Source organism: Anopheles gambiae, chromosome 2, assembly GCF_943734735.2.
Source record: "Anopheles gambiae chromosome 2, idAnoGambNW_F1_1, whole genome shotgun sequence".
NCBI lineage: Eukaryota > Metazoa > Arthropoda > Insecta > Diptera > Culicidae > Anopheles > Anopheles gambiae.
Window position 1 is genome coordinate 47,089,809 of NC_064601.1, and position 15,648 is coordinate 47,105,456.

Below are 15,648 nucleotides of genomic sequence, written 5' to 3' on the forward strand. Positions count from 1 at the left end.
TGTTGCGGAAGGACGGTCCGGATGGGAATCGATGCTAGTTGGCCATGTAGAAGTCAACGCATTTATCAAAGAGACACCATTATAAGTTGATGAAGCGTAACAATTTTACATGTTTAGATATTACATTGAGATATGAGAAAATATGAGAAACTTATGAGTGAAATTGATTAATCTAGTTTATTTTAGATTGTTTTATTTTTCGTTAAACATAACAGCTTATTCACAGAAAGGGATCTTATTCTAACATAACAAAAATATCTTCTTTACTAGCTTAAAACTATTTTATGTCTTGCTTTTCAAATGGTATTTATCTATATCACTGGTGAAATTCTCGTTATAAATAAATATTAAAGAATTGATAAACATTTACATTATTTTAGTGCTTTTTTTTTTGTTTATATTATTCACATCTCACTTGATGAGATATTATTCGTCATAATACAAGAGGTCGCTACGAGCACGGCTTTTCGCACTGGAAACAATTTTTGTTACACGCAATGAAAACAAATAGAGAAAAATTTATTGTACCAAACCAAAAGCTCGTTGAGTGGCAAATAAAAGCTCGCTCGCAAGCTTATTTTCACATTCCTTGTATGCAAGATTGTGTGCGAGAAAGGGTATTTTTGACAACAAAATCAACATATCAATACAGCTCGTCAGTTTCGTGTCATTCAAATGGAGACGCCTAGTCGTTAAGTCAAATAATTATGTTATGATTCGGTAATGAAATCAACTCATAGGCCGGTTTTATTGAAGAAAAGAAATAAACATGACAAAATTTTTAGAAAATGGAAATTTGCATGAAAAAAAACTGTCGAAATGGCTGCATCAAGCACTATTAAATTGTTGATATTTTTTAAAATTATCTGTTCAATTATTATTCTGTTATTCATGGACTGGATGGAATATGGAAAGCTCGAAACTTACGATAGTTTAACCCATGGTGGGCAGTTTATTAGATCACACGTCTTCCGGACTGCCGAAATAAAAATAACCTAGGGGAATAGTAAATAATAAAAACAACTACCCGAACAAAATACGAATGAGTAGTTCCAAGTAAAAGTAAATGTTATTTGAAATGATATTTGCACCGTTTGTACTGTGTCTTTCTGATAAAGAATTTTAAAATTAAAAAGCAAATAGTAAATATGATAAGGTACTCTAGAGTCAGGTTTAACAATAAAATATCATATCAAGCAAAACCTATTTTTTGTATTGTAAAATGGACCATAACGCATTATCTGTTGAGTAAAGAAAATCTCCATCTATAATTCTTTAAAACAGTAACTTGACACTCTGTAGCATTCATTCAATCGGAAACAAATTTTGTGAATTATTTATAGGTACAGTATACTTAATTTGCTCTCGAACACAAATTATGTTTTCTATTCTAAACTATGTTGAAATTAAATGCTTAAAATTGGCATCACTTTCAGTTGCAATAGTTCAGTTCTTTTGCCGTTAAAGTAATGGCTGCTCTTGATTCATACTTTCATTCCCGACGACAGCTTCTGAGAAGTTGAAGCAAGCATTTCTGACGATACAATAACAGAAATGCTTTCGACTGTTTGCTTGCTGTTCCCGGTTGACCGGTAATTTGTAGGATTTATTTGTTTTTTTTTTTTTGGGAAATAAACTAACTTTTACTTGAGAGAGTGAATACGTTGCTACCAATAATACCCGTGCTTTAGTCAAACCATAGCCTACAAAAGCTTCAATTGACTACAGCCAGGGCACGAATAAATTTCGTATTTTAAACTCGAGGTGCCCAAAACCACCTGCACAAAAGGGATTTCAACTACGTTGTGCTGCAATATGTCTGCGATCGTGTTGTTATGCCCCGAAGGATAAATTGTTGGGGGAATGGCTTCGATGGAACGCGAGTGGCGAAGCACTTTGGCAAAGAGTGAAGCTCTCACTACTCCCTTACGGATAATTAAAGCGCGACGCCAATCATCGCCAAAAGATTCGACAGCCTTGCGTAAACGAGATGAGGTTTTGAAAATATCGAAGTAAAACATATTCATCGAAGTAAACATTTAGCTGGGAACAGTAAAGCTTGATATCGTAATTGGCTCAAACTAAAGTTGAATTAATTTTAGTTAAAGATGAATAATTCATTATTGATAATGCCAAAATTGTTTCTTCACTTTATTGAAATATGCAACAGTAAAACATGTGCTAGTGTAATTCGTGTCATAAGATTACAACTAAATTAAAATAGACTCTTACTTCAAACCCAGATGACTTATGGTCGCCGTGCTTTTCTTTGCTAATATTCCACTTTACACGATAAACAAGTGCTATCGAGTGATCGTCTAGCCTGCTTGGTCACCGTTTAGTTGCAGTAAAACTTCTAAAGCTGCGGCTGGACTCGGGCACTGTGTGTTGGAGCGTTTGATTTGAATGAAAAGCAAGACAGCGCTATAATCTTATTACAGTTTTATTGCATTAGTTTGTTTGACCTCGTTAAAAGGTCGAATCGACCTGTACCGGAAGCTAGGTTCTCCCGAGGGTTGAAAACGAAACGGACGCCTCTCGTTTTCCATCCGCACAATCAGCCGCTCGTCGGTGCTGTTTGCAACGCCAGTGTGTGGCATCGTCCAGTTCAAACAATGGGGGCAGGGGACACGCTTGATGGAAAACTAAGCGTACGATAATCAATCATCATAAAACTTCTATCCTCCTGGACGGTGCAGCAAGGTGTACTACACTGACGTATTGGGAGTTTCTCCACCGTCACGTTCGGTTGATGGTGCGCGCCGTAGAACAGCATGAAAGGAAGCGTCAAGCAATTAGACGTCCAGAAAGGTTCAACTGGCATGAGAATACAGAAAAATTGCTTTCACCAGCTACCAATTACGGAGTGGCAATGTGGGAGTGGATATGACCACAGAAAATTGTTCGGCGCGTTCATTGTGCAGACAAGTGGTATGCATAAAGCTATGCGACTGCTGGCACAATGAACTGTTACCGGCGCTTTACAATGTTAGTGCCCTTCATCTTACGGCAAGGGTTTAGAGTCCATCAACGGAGATATAAAAACGATGGTGTTGATTGTGGTAAATTTAATGTTTTCTTTGTATGTTTTCATCCTACGCATTCGCTTCACTGATTCACCTTTGCGGACTATGCGGAATAATGGAAAGCTCTGAGAATCGTAAATGACGCTACTGGATAGAGCAAAAGCATCTAATTTAAATTGTTTCTACGCAACACAGCAATTGCTACGTTTAAGACGTTGAATCCATCGAAATACAGAACCACTGTTTATATAAGACTACATTGCACTAATTGTTTATATGAGATATTCTTTATATATATATATATATATGTATTTATTTTGAGAATATTTTATATCGGATAACATTGATCTGTTATGAGCAAACAATATTCTAAAGCGTTATTTTGAGTCGATCTCAACAGGTTTCATTGTGAACCCCGTAGTAGATTATTATTTAAAAAAAAACAAGCGTTTTTCGCGCTATCTTTGTATTATAGTTTATTTACATAGATATAACAACACATAGAAAAAAGCCATTATTTGTCTCGAGTTTAGAGGAAAGTGTGACTTTTCGTCTTTTCCTTAGCCTCGGAATTGTTTGTGACGAATCTGCCCGATCGCCGTTAAACGCTGACCATACTTAACTCACACAGTAAAAATGTAAAAAAAGATTTATAAATACGACCGAGCGGTTCTCCTATAACAAAACAAACCCATATTGAAATGTAACTTCAACCTCATTTGAACATATATTTATAAGCTTCCTTTTTAGCTTATTCTTCTGAGTAGTGAGGTTTGCTAGCCATTATTTTGAAACTCCAACAATAACTTATGATTATCCTATCAGTAATCTAAACATTCTAGCCACTGGACCGGTGGTATAGTCGTCAACTCATACGATTTACTAACATGTCCGTCATGGGTTCAAGCCCCAAATGGACCGTTCCCCCCATACGTAGGACTGACTCATGCTATGTGTAATCAGTAAGTCACTGAACGCCAAGACTACTAGTGTTACAGGCAGGCAGTTTCTCTTAATACGACGGCTTACTTATTCTTATTTACATTACAACAGACTGTCTTATTCATATTATACTTTTTTCAACGTTACTATGTGCACCCATTACTACAACGGATTGTTTCAGCACATTTGCTAGCCATCACACTAATTTCACTTAACACGACGCTCATGATAGCTGCTGATTAAACCATTTGAGATAATGGCGAAACTTGCGTTTAGCTTACCGGGACAACTTTGCCAGAATTCTACCACAAGTGAGCAAAAAAAAACAAAACCTCAGCACACACTCTACCAACAATTGTAAACTTGCAGCATCGCATTCCTACGTCTTTCCTGGTCGGTGGATCGAGCCGGCCTCAAACATGGTGAACATACAACCCACACATCACACCACGGCACACTCTTCCTCATCCATAGCTATGCTTATTACGGCTGCCTCAAAAACTTTGCTCGGCAAGCGACAACCGTAACGGTGGCATGTGGGAATTTGTTTGACAAAAACTGGGTGATACGAACATATGTAACATTTGTCGGGAGTTTTTTTTTTGTCAACCTGCATGATAAAGACGGTAGAGAACAGTATGATGTGCGTGCTGCAGGAGTAACTTGCCATTTTTGTGCACTGATTGGATCGCTAGAGTTTAGTTGTACCGCAGCCATTGTAAGAGAAAAGTATATTAATTTTAGGTACTTATAAGCATGATTTAAATATTTGCAAACAAATGGTACCAAAACTTTAGTTATATTTAAGAAAACAAGAAATTATTTTAATCATACAACATGGAATAAAGTCAAAAAATTTATACCATAATTGCTTTGCTGTTTCAATAAAAAACACGACCCAGTCAGGGTTAAACCAGCAAAAATCGCTATACGTAAAGCACCTACACCAGACCAGCATTATGTAGTGCTGCCCCAGCCGTGTATATGCTTTGCTATCTACAGATGATAAAACATCAACCAGTGTGCACAGCGTGCGTGGACGGTTTTGGTTGTTGCTCGTTTTTTACATTAAGCTTTGCTTTTAACATCACGTTTAAGCACACGCAGACCCTCATAAAATATGCTTCACGATGCTCTTGCAGCTCCCACATTGGCATTCCCCGTGCAGTCTTCAACTTCTCATTTAGCTTTATCACATCGTTTAATCTCCTGTACGCAGAGTCTGATGCCAGTTGGAGGATGATTTACGTCTAGCGCCATGTTTCGCAGACAAAAACTCTAAAACTGGGAAGAAGACGCGGATGATACTGAAAGGTGCACGTGAAAACAGCTCTACCGATTTATCTCTGCGACGGAGAAATGGCAACGGGGGGGAAATATAAAAAACGAACGCCAAAGAAGTGTGTAAAGTTCAGGAAAAGGCAAAACAGGCTGCCGCAATCATTCGGTTGATGCACCGATTACTGGGGAATCTCAGGTTTTTTTTAATTCTTACGAGTGGTTATTTCCATGGCAAACAACGGGTACCATTAGTGCAGCGAAAGGAAGGCCGTAGAAACACTTGCACTGGAAGTACTGTGTATAGATTTTTTTCAACATTAAGATTCCTCCGGTGAAAAACTGAAGCATGTGTTGATGGCCGGTCGTATTGTGTGTTGTCTCGGTGGAATAACTTTCCGCTGCAATCGGGTCACATCGTTCAATAAGAGCAATTAACATTTCGCTAACTTTACGACCACTCGACTGTCCTTCCACTAAAGCGAGTGCGCCCACCACTCGGACGCTTTACAGCCGTGTCAAAGCAGTAATACCGAAACCAGTGTAACTTAATGGACTATTCATGAAAATGCTCGTCGCTTTCGGTAGACGGCGGTCGGTTAAGGTGCAGGTGATTCCACCCACAATCCCTCTCTTCACCAAGTGGGTGGCGCCGGTCGTTCCACGGAACCGGCAGTGTGCTGCACGGTCCAAAGCAAGTCCAAACATTTTATGGCAGCAATCAAATCATGCACTGCATTCGTTAATGATGACATTATACTTTACCTTTGCCACGCTTCTAGATAGCTTTGCCGGATGAAACGAGACGGTCTTACTTCTCCTTTTTAAAGCTGACATTTTATAGCACACCACATAGTGCAAATAATTTATCACCCGACTACGGTCGGCAAGCATCTCGAGGGCACTTTTCTTTGCGCGAAAGCTTACGCGAATGTTACATTTAACCGTCACACTTTCGTTTTTTGTGTGATAAAGCTATTGCACGGCGCTTAGTTTATATTTCTGCTCCAGGCGAAACGACGACACGCAAACGTATCATGTGTGCATTAAGCAAAGCCTCTTTCCTAGCGCACCGGGCGCAAGGAAATCGTAATCAACCGCACACAAAAGCCTAAGCAGACTCACGGAAACAGGACCCGAGGACGACGGTTGGTTGGGAAGCTTGCCGCACCAGAAAGGAAAACATTTGCGTGAGTTTGTCTTGGCAAGGAAAAGCTTACAAGCCACTAAGCGGACGCTTCTTCGCTCAAGACGCTTCGCCCGGCGTGAGCTACAAGAGCAACAAAAAGCGCACGGCTCTGGCTCGACAAACCGGGCAGGCAAAAGGACACACCAGCAGCAACCACAGCAGGGCTTCTAGGGGAGCAAAACAAGGTAGCTTTTATGCCAAGCGCAATCGAATTAACCGAGATTCAATTACCGTGCTGCATGCGATGGCACCTTTTCGCCCGGGCAAGGCCACCTAGATGCACACCTGCACCTGCTGGGCAAGGATACAGGCTTCGATCGAGAGGGGTGCATCCCTTTAGTGCAATAGCATGCGACCGAGCGTCTTCGGGAGTGGGTGTGATATCATTCAATTTTATTGCCCCTTCTCTCACCTGCCAATAAAACGGGAAGCGTGATGTCGAGATCGAATCGCAACGCAACGCCTTCGGGATATCGGCCGGGCTCGAGCAAAAAGGGAAGCTCGCAGAAAGTAGCTGAAATAAATAATGCTTCTCTTTAGACGTACAGCTTCAAATGCTTGAGCACGATGCGCGAGTTGGTAGTTGGAAGAGGGTTTCAAACAATTTCACACAAGGTTCCGGAACGGTCTGTTTCATTCTTTGCGTAAGCGGCACGTTTGTAAGGTGCTACCCATTGAAAGGAAAATATAATTTCCCGCAACGATGATGCAGCTGATGCGAGCTGTTTTTATGTTTTGTTCGGCTGGCTTAGGTCCTGTTTAACAGCTCACTCTCTCTCTCTCTCTCTCTCTCTACTGTCCGGTAACAGTAATAAGGGAAAAGAAAAATTGTATTACATCCGATCATCCATTAGCTTTAGACTAGTTACTCACAACGAACTTTCTTCTGCCAGGTGGGTTGATGAAATATTAACACTGGGGAATGAAGCAATCAGAACTAAAATATTATTCCTTTTTTAGCAAAGTGAAGCTTTGTAGTCCACCGTTTAAATTATAAGCCATTTTTACGAGTCAAATCCCGTTTCTGTTCTTCTGAAACCATAGCGCAATATCATGGGTTTGCTATGCGAAAAAATGCTTACCCTATGGTCGTTCCATTTAAACTCCACTGAATGGTTGAGCAAGAAAGAAATATGAAAAAAGGAATGTTCGAACTCAGTTAACATTTGTGTAACTGGCTGGTCCAAGCATAACTTTGAATACGCAATAAATAAACTTTGGTCCTTTCAAACTGGAAACAACAAAGCGTTCAAATAGGTAGGGGAAGGTAGGTAAAGACGGACACGTTAAGGGAAATGTTAAAAATCTAGGGATATATAAGCGCAACGACCATGAAAATGTGCATACATTATCTTACACTCATGTTTTATCAGAAAATGTGTTAAAACTTTTAAGTTTCCATCGATTTTTGCGTTTTTTTTACGAATGAAAAACATGATTTTTTTCGTGCGGTTTTGAAATGTTCGGGTAAGACGGACACCTCATATGGGAAAGATGGACACCATGAAGGGTAAGATGGACACCTGCAGAAAACGTTGGAAAGTGAAGAGTTTTACAGTTTTTTAACAAATTCTATCACTTTCCACGTCCTGGTACGTGTATAAACTAATTATTGGCCTATTGCAACGACGATTCATTCAGCCATGAATTTAGGAATTGTAAACGGCGCTTGTAATATATCGTAGAATGCAGCATCTAAAGCATTATTGACATATCGCGCACTTACAGCTGACGTTGCTTTAGCTTTTAGAACAACAGTCTAGAACTTTTTTTTAGGAAATTACTCCGCAAAAAGTCCACGACCCCTGTATTTATGAGGGACTTGTTAATAGTTTAATCCATTTTCCACCATGTCAAAATTCAACATTTGATTTTTGAAATTCCATAAAATTTCTCATCTATTCCTTAACAATGTCGTATAAATGCCTCATATTTTTATTGCTTAAAGTTGTCCAAGTCGTGACAAGATATTGGATTTTGTGAAGCGCCTCATCAACGTCGAGCGAGTAATAGTATAACGAATGGCTACTATTTTGACCGATGTTTTATTTCTCGCTTATTTCAATACTTTCTCTAGTTACTGATTGATTTATAGCATCGGATTACCCTTTTTTAAGGTATTTGAAGAAATATATTCATAACCAATTGATATAAGAAGTAAAACAATTAATAAATTCGGTGTCCATCTTTCCCTATAACAAGGTGTCCGTCTTTCCCGCTTTGGTGTCAGAATATTTAAACCACCAGAAAACAATATTTTGTATTGCTTTTATCCTCGTTCTTTCGCCAGTTTTTTCATTAATGATCACGACAACCCTTTCATGAAATAAAACTTCCGGAAATATAGACAATACAAGTAGTAGAGCTTAATATCGGGAGTAGTCAAATTAGATCCACAAGGGTGTACATGATTGAAAATTTATTTTGTTCGTGGATTTAACCAATTTTATATATATTATGCCAAAAATGTTCTCAAATGTGTTGTTCAACTTTAACTTAGGATGCTGCATTGTAGATTTTTTCGAAAATTACCATTTTGATGCATTTATGACAAGTGTCCATCTTACCCGCAGTGTCCGTCTTTACCTACCTTCCCCTACAGCATGAGCACGAACCCGCACGTACTGTGAGATACAGGACGAGCAGTGCCAAGAACGGACACCCATGAACTGAAAAAGTTCACTAAAGAGATTCAAAACGGCTCAATGTGAATGTTGGCGAAAGAAAATTAAAAGCATGACAAGTTCAAGCACAGAACAAAAGCGTAAGCGCTACGCATCCCTGCCACTCAATGGTAGCCACACTAATGTGAACCATGTTCGATGCTAAAGTGGTGGAAATGTTGCCTGGAATGGTACGATGGAAACTGGAACAAAGCGTAACGTCAGCTACTTCTTCCCATATCTCTTGCGATGCGGAAGAAATTGTAAGACAACATGGAGGACAGAACCAAATCACAAAACGCACTAGAAGCATCCTAAGCGTATGAAGGGCATAAGTTTCTCAATTTACGATGCACAACAATTTCCTCCTGACATACTGGTAAATAAGGAGCAAACGGGATTTTTATTCTTCTCGCTGAGCACGAACTAAAATGCTAGGGTCTGGAAGTTTATTTAAATTGAAAAAATATGTTTATTGCTCCTCCCTTTTTTTGCAAGGGTGCAAACTACACCAATAACGTTTCGCACTGCTTGGTGCAGTTATTTAATAATGAATTAATGCTAATTAAAAATTTATTTCCACCGTCGATTGTTAGAAAAGTTTGTACTTTAACAACTTGCAATTTAAAGAGATGCAGTGTATCATTAAACCAGAAAAGAAAAAAAACATGCTTGCAGACAAATTTGAGTTGTAAATAATTTTATAACGGCCAAGAAGTTAAGGGCAGAACTATTCTTTCATACGAGTCATGCTTCATTCATCATTTCTGGTCATCTTGTAAGGTTAGGTTGTTAAGTACTATACAGAAAACATTATTAGTACAACTGAGCGTATCTACTCTTGATTCATGTAACGAGGTCATTGTGGTGGCTTTGTCCTTTCATATATGTGAAATAGGGATATTTTAAAAATCTTTACAACATTTACCGCTCGAGCATTGAAATGTGCGAGAATGAAAACGAAAATAAAAGGATTTATAGATTATTTACCTATTCAAGGTATACCTAGGCTCAATTTAAAAATAGCTATACCTCAAACTATAGCTAACCAAACTTGCGAACGAGTAAATATGTGCCCTCAAACAATATGGTTTCTGCTCGAAAATCTTCTATCATGCAATGTTTTTCCTGGGGGAGGAGAAAAGTTGAAATCTTTAAATGTGTTTTAATATTGGTTCACAGACGTTGTCGTAAAATTTGGTGGGGGGGGGGGGTGATTATAAAACAAGAGTAATTAGATAGAATATGCTATTAAGTAGTTTAGTATTCGTTTGAAACTTTAAACGTAATAATCGAAGGTTTTTTTAAAGACATAAATGAGACAAAATTGGTAATTTTTTATTTCTTACTCTGACGTTACTTATGGGCCCAGTAGAGATGGAGTGAAATGAAATATGATTTTTGTTTTTATTGCACTCATTTGTTACCAAAATGTTGTATGTTATGAACAAATGGAATCCATGGAATCTTACTCCAGTTGAAATACAAATAAATAATGATGAATCCTTATATTTACATTGATGTTGATTAAGCCGGTCTCGTGGTACAGTCGTCAACTCGTACGAGTTAACAATATGCCCGTCATGGGTTCAATCCCCAAATAGACCATGCCGCCATACGTAGGACTGACTATCTTGCTATGGGGGGTAATCAATTAGTCACTGAAAGCCAAAGCACACAAGTGGTACAGGCAGGCCTTGACCGACAACGGTTGTAGAGCCAAAAAAAAGAAGAAGAAGAAGAAGTTGATTAAGTCCCTTCAAGTATTATCTTTTGGTTTTTTTGTTCCTAATAATACATAGGGGAAGGTAGGTAAAGACGGACACTGCGGGCAAGATGGACACTTCTCATAAATGCATAAAGAAGGTAATTTTAGAAAAATTAACAATGCAGCATCCTAACTAAAAGTTAAACAACACATTTGCGAACATTTTTGGCATAATATATGCAACATTGTTTAAATCCAATAAAAAAATAAATTTTAATTCGTGTGCACCCTTGTGGATCTAATTTGACTACTGCGGATCTTAAGCTCTACAACTTAATGAAAAAAACTGACGAAAGAACGAGAATGAAAGCAATACAAAATCTTGTTTTCTGGTGGTTTAAACATCCTGACACCAAAGCGGGAAAGATGGGGACTTTGTTGTAGGGAAAGATGGACACCTAATTTATTGATTTATTTTACTTCTTATTTCAATTGATGATGAATCATTTTCTTCAAATACCTTGAATAAGGGTATTCCGAAGCTCCAATCATCGAACCAATCAGCAACTAGAGAAAGTATTTAAATAAGCGAGAAATGAAACACCGGTCAAAATAGTAGCCATTCGTTATGCTATTACTCGCTCGGCGCTGATGAGGCACTTCGCGAACCCCAATATCTTGCCAAGTGTTGGACAACTTTAATCAACAAAAAGAGGAAACACTGATATGAAATCGTTCAGGAATAGATGAGAAAATTCATTGAGATTACAAATATCAAATGTTGAATTTTAACATGATGGAAAATGGCTTTATTTTTAACAAGTCCCTCAAAAAATAGTGTGTTTGTGGACTTTTCGCGGAGTAATTTCCTAAAAGGAAGTTCTAGACTGTTGTTCTATAAGCTGGAACAACGTCAGCTGTTAGTACACGATAGTTCAATAATACTTTAGATGCTGCATTCTACGATATATTACAAGCGCCGCTTACAATTTCTAAATTCATGGCTGAATGAACCGTCCATGCAATTGGCCGAGAATTGGTTTATGTACGTACCAGGATGTGGAAAGCAATAGAATATGTTAAAATACTATAAACTTCTTAAATTTTTCTTAAATTTTTCCACCGTTTTTTATAGGTGTCTATCTTACCCTTCATGGTGTCCATCTTTCCCATATCAGGTGTCCGTCTTACCCGAACATTTCAAAACTGCACGAAAAAAAAACATGTTTCATTCATGAAAAAAACGCAAAAATTGATGAAACCTTAAAAGTTTCAACACATTTTCTGATAAAACATGAGTGTAAGATAATGTATGCACATTTTCGTCGTCGTTGCACTTATATATCCCTGGATTTTTACCATTTCCCTTAACGTGTCCGTCTTTACCTACCTTCTCCTACTAATTAATTTTTGTCATAACTTTTCATTTCTCTCCAAAAACATCTGAAAATAACTACAAAAATACCTGGAATGACCAGGTCATTTGACGATTTTACCTAATTTATGACGAATGAAATAGACAACTGTTTATCGGATAATTGAAACAATTTCACACCACCCTATGAAATCTCGAACGAAAAAAGAATTTTCCCAAAATGGCTACACCTGATTAAAGCACGTTAATGGTGTTGTGCTTTTGTTCGGTGTAGCAAAAACAAAAACAAAACAATCAGGTTTGGTTCAGCAATCCAATAAAGAACTGTTTCGTTGACTTTTTTCTCTTGTGTTGTGTTTCTTCCGAGCTAACGCTGCCTGCTAATCGAATCATTCAGTAACAAGGATGCTGGAGTATCGTCACCCTCCCCATCTCTACCGACAGCTAATCCGGACATCCCAGGCGAAGATTCCCACCCAAACGATGCAACCAAAATCAACACACGCGCTTGCAGACAGCGGGCACGGTTCTGAAAACAAAGCACTCCCAACAATGACCAAATCGTTTCTGGCAAATCATTCCACCGAAAGCATCATTGCACATGGTTCGCATGATACGGCTGTCGCCACCGCTTTGCAATACGCTTGCCAATGTATGCCGTTTGCCAAGCTCCATTTGACCTGGTGTGTTGTACCATATCCGGCATCTGTCACTTGAACTCTTCGTCTGCAACAGCGTAATTTTTTTCTTCTAATTTTGTTCAGAAGGCCAAACTTTTTTTCTAGGCAAAATAGGACACAGAGATGTTTTGTGAGAGACGACGTTGAATGACCCGTTTTTTATCTTGTCTAAATGCAACAATTATTGATGATGAAATAGTATTTCATCAATGTTCTGTAATCAACTGCGCAGGAAATTATTGATTTTTAATTAACCCCGCGTTCGGCGAACGGCTAACGCAGCAGAATAGGAAATAACGAGCAAATCTACTGTGACTCTGTCAGTACAAATCCTTCCTCGGGTCTTGGAAACAATCGTTCAAGCAATGAACATGGAATAAAGAAATAGAACAAAATCAAATCATTGTCTCCCGCACATTCAGAGGATTTTGAAGGTCGTTATAAGAGACGTTAACGAGACAAAAAAAAACCAGCACAAACATTGATATTATTAGGGTCATGTTTTTTTTTTGTATTCGGTTAAAAATTATCCTGGTGCTGAGAAACACACGATCACGATAACCTCAACCTGAGATGCGATGAGTTTGCGAAAATGCTTTGAACTTTACATTTCCATGTGTTCTGGCGCTTAGTTGTGTAAACTAATTCGACGCTCAAACTATATTTGCTTAAAGGTTCGTTGACTCATAGGTTCGGGAGGATTTTACACAGGAAATGGAACCCGTTCACCAGAACAAACACGAACCTAACCTGTGCGGAAAGCCATCGTATTCCCATTCCCGACCCATCCCATTGAGCATCAATCATTACCGGAGCGGCGTAATTCCTTATCGTTTGTCTAAGCAATGTATCCCGTCCGGCCGGTTCTGCATACAGATAGGCGCTCTTGCCCCTCGGTGTCACACTGGATGTCCTTTCGTAGAAGCTCCTCCGTTTTAGGATGGGAAGGATTATTTGCCAGCCGTACCATTAGCCGTTACCGTTCGTATCAATGATGGCCGCTGTTTGTTGGTCTTCACTGCTGGTAGGGCCTGCACAGACAGGCCTCTCGGTAAGAGGACACGCTATAAACGAGCTCGTGACGAACGGAAATCATCCACAACCAAACCTCAGCTGGTTTGCTAAATTGAGTCTCAAGCCACGGCCAACTCACCGTTTCCCACACTCCACCTGGGTGGAAACCATTCGCCGAAGCTACTTTACATTTCTAGTCCATCGACTAGATCGCGCGAACGGGCACCACACCGCCGGGGTACGGTTGCGAAGCGTAGGCTGCGTAACAAACCAAGAGAAGGTTTTGCAAGGGATGATACCGTTTAAGCAGAGTGTTTAAAATTCCACGAATTCCACACCATCGGTAAAGCCGCACCCGAGAAATCGTAGGCGCGTGCAGAATGGTATCACTCCGGTACCTTGAAACCGTCCCACACGCCAATATGACATTGCGCACATTTTCACATCTGGCTTCGCTCAGTAGGAGTGGAGCGAAGATAAAAAAAACGAATCTACCATTTGCTACATTTTTAACTCCATCCTACCCGACCACTTGGTGCCACTATCGTGAACGCGAACGTGCCTGGTACAAGTATGTATCAAAGCGTTAAGTGACGCGCTCAGGGAATGGCAAACAGGCGTCCTATCTTGCAAGCGGCTATTGTGACAATATTGTGTCTCTTTGGACTACAAATACGACGTAAGAACCTAACACTCACTCTCAGCGTTAGAATGCCATAGGGGCGCTTCATTGTAGTCTTAATTAACATCAAAAGAAAATCGCACATACATTCATACGCAAATCGTCTTGCGCTAGAGTGTTGATTGGAATGAACCACTTACACGGCAAGCAGCGGAAATCGTTTTAATCCAACGAATATACCTAGCTTCAAGCTAAATTTAAATCGGTTGCTTTTGAATGGTTTGGATTGCGTGGCTTAACAAAGCATTGCAAAAACGAACTTAATCAAATCTTACGCAAGCCTTGATTTAGTCATTTGCGAGAGAGTTTTGATTTCTCATTTTGGGTACCTTTGGAAGAACGTGATTCGTGCATATTGGTTTTAATTATGAAGGTTGTCGGTAATATTTCGATACAAAAAAACTCGATATTCATGAAAGCCAACTAGTAAAGGTTGGTTAAAAGTGTAAAACTCGAAATAGTCATTCTTCAAGAAGCGAACTAAAGCGAAAAAATAAATGTAGTAAAAAGTGTTCTATGTGTCTGTTATAATAGAGATAAAAAAAAACCATTTCATTTGACTATATGTTTCAATTTCATTGTTGCAAGATTCCAATTGAATACAAAATTATGAAATGTATCAACAAGCATAATGAGCAAATGAAATAACTATGTTTATAAGAAGACTTTATTTATTTTTATAGGGATAACTGCTTACCGAACTAGGAATATCCTTTCTCTTTCAGAACAAATAAAAACCACAAGGATTGAACGTACCGGAGAAATTAAGGAACATTAAGGAGAAATTTGAATTCCAACGATAACTGACCAATTACTATGATGGATGAAAAATATGTTTGGTACCAATTTTACGACCATTTTAACTCAATCATCAATTGACCCTTACATAATTGTTGCTAGATAGTATATTCAATCAAAGCTGGGAGCTGCGGTCTCAATCGTAGATAAGATCGAAATGAGTAAATGACGAAGAAAAGAAAGCGGTGCTAAAAGATACTAGTTATCGGTAAAATAAATGACAGTGTTCCTTATAAATCGCATAGTCATGCATTAGCGCTGATTTCATTGAAACAAATTGTTCGAATGAATTT

At 38.8% G+C, this 15,648-nt stretch overlaps 1 protein-coding gene across 1 annotated transcript in view; it reads right to left on the minus strand.

Annotated features, from left to right (window-relative positions):
- LOC1270912 (alpha-mannosidase 2) overlaps positions 1-15,648 on the minus strand; it is a 190,355-nt gene that overhangs the window by 156,902 nt on the left and 17,805 nt on the right. The window lies entirely within an intron of this gene.